General features: G+C 43.3%; 1 protein-coding gene across 1 annotated transcript in view; it reads right to left on the bottom strand.

The window, feature by feature from the left end:
• The window catches only part of pcdh1a (protocadherin 1a), a 99,370-nt gene extending 97,551 nt beyond the window's left edge, over positions 1-1,819 (bottom strand). The window contains exon 1 of the mRNA XM_005948075.3: positions 1,072-1,819. The gene's annotated coding sequence lies outside the window, so the exon portion shown is untranslated. The remainder of the gene's footprint in view (positions 1-1,071) is intronic.
• Between the last annotated feature and the right edge of the window lie 484 nt (positions 1,820-2,303).

Here is a 2,303-nt window from a genome sequence, read left to right as displayed (position 1 = left end):
GATAGATAGATAGATAGATAGATAGATAGATAGATAGATAGATAGATAGATAGATAGATAGATAGATAGATAGATAGATAGATAGATAGATAGAAGTTTCATTCACTGAATGATTTAGATAATAACATTTAACAGGTTCATGTCTTACAGACAGTTTCTCAGATCTGGGCTACAAGTAGGTTATAGGCCTGTTTGATCTGCTCTGTTATGACGGCCTTGTAGCCTAAAGTATGTGTGGGAACTTAGACCGACATCATTACGTAGAGCAGACTATTAAAATGTGCCTGGTGGTCGGTGGAGTGGCGAGAAACAACACCCCAGACTCTCACTGGAGAGCACAGGAGATTACCCGTGCCGACGATCTGATCAAAGATTTCACCCCCCAATTATAAGCACGAATCTCTCCATAGAAAAACTGTATAACAGTTATGAACACGACATGCTGCAGGAGAAGTCCGAATTGTTTGCAAGAAATTGTTCAGAGTAAACAACGCCAAATCAAGATGCACGAATAAAGGCAATTAGTATGATGTTTGCAGCTAGTATGGGATAAATGGCGAAAGAAGGATGATACAAATGGTTCACATTTTCTGCTTCACAGAATCATAATGGTGCAATAAAATGTAATTAGCCGATCGCCGGTACAGATCAGCTTGAAAAGCGCACGCACTCATATTGTCGCTGAAGTGCAATGACATGCAGAGTTAATGACTTAATACCAACCCCGACGCAGGCTGGAACTCGTGTCTACTCGCATAGGTTTTAATTAAAATGCATCGTCTAATTTATCATGCAGCGGATCCTTATTGCGGGTGGCACATCTAGCCTTTGTACCGCCTATCAACCTGTAACACCGAACAGCCAGCTGTTTTGTGCTCTGTGTGTGTCTATTATAAAGTGCAACTTGTTGTATAAACGATCTGTTTGAGCCACGGCCTGTGTTAAGCGACAACACTTCAGACAAGTCCGAAATGCATTCCTATAAACTTCATTGGCATTGCAACATGAATCAGGCACAGTGGCCACCGGTCAAATCAACTTTCTTGATTATTTCTGCAGTAATTTCAGTACCTGAGCCAGAGACTTTTTACGTGAGCGCTTGTCGCGTAGCCAATTCTTCCCGCGGCTGATATGTCCAGCGGTGCTCCCAGAGGCAGGTGTCTAACCCTCAAACCTCCGTCACAGTGCTGAGATCAAAAATCACTTCAGCAGCCACAAAATCCATAGACAGTACTCAGAACTTTCCGCATGAAAATTCAGAATCCTTCGTTCACCGCCGTCCCACAGTGTGAAGAACAGAGACAGCTTTCAGTCCGTGAGAATATGCGGCTGTAACTTATGAGCAATTATATTGTATAGACTGTTTTATGATAGAGATGGGAAACCAAGAATCTCATTCCATAAAGATGCCCTACTGTGTGCCATTTTCAATCCTCAGTAACTGATCCTTGGAAAGATTTGCACTCGCTGTCGCATCCCTTTGGTCCAAGTTTCTCCAGCCCTGATCTAAGTAGCTTAGAGCGCACTCTAAGGACGCACTGGATGTCTAAAACACAGCAAAAGAAATGTCATTTTCGCAACGTGCAAAAAGAAACCGCTAACCGGTCCTAAACAAGAAGCCCATCTGAAGCATTTCCAGACAGCAAGTGGTGAGATACAGTGGGTACGTTAGTTGCTCCCCTAGCTCCCTCTCTCTTTTCTCTCTCTACTCATCAGAGCGTGGGAGGAGGTGGGGCTCCCATCCACCGCAGCACACAGCAACTTCATACTCTACATTATGCCAAGGCTGCCTACCAGGAAATTATGTGATGCCTACAGTTTAAGAGGATCTTATTAAACTGGGTCAGCTCAAAGAGGGGGATGCACCTTATTAAATAAGCTTATCAAGAAATCACTCCGCTTGCCTTGCACTATTTTAATTCGTGTCAGTCTTTCCTTTCCCCTCAAAACTGCTCACTAATCGCACAACGTGTCCAAAATTGATGTAACAGGTAGCCAGTGCCGGCGGTTTACTTGTTGATATGCATTACATGTAGCAAAATGAGCGGCCTAAAATGGAAGCTGTTTGGCCACTATTTATTCATTTGGCGCCACCCTCAGGCGGTTATGATAGGGAAGAAGAGAAGCAGCACAGTCTATATCTGCTGAGGAAACTGTTAATAATGCTTGCTTGATGTAGGAGTAATATGCGCTACACTGTCTTGTTCTTGGAGACAATGACTATCAACCGCACGTGAAACAAACTGTGCTGTTGGTGTACAATGGAATAAACTAGTAATGTGTGGCATCATCTGTTAAAACTG

This window comes from Haplochromis burtoni, unplaced genomic scaffold (assembly GCF_018398535.1).
Source record: "Haplochromis burtoni strain Fernald_Lab_line unplaced genomic scaffold, NCSU_Asbu1 Contig_576, whole genome shotgun sequence".
In the NCBI taxonomy this organism is placed as follows: Eukaryota; Metazoa; Chordata; class Actinopteri; order Cichliformes; family Cichlidae; genus Haplochromis; species Haplochromis burtoni.
Note: the sequence above shows the minus strand (reverse complement) of the source record. Positions and strands in the feature narration are given on the sequence as shown.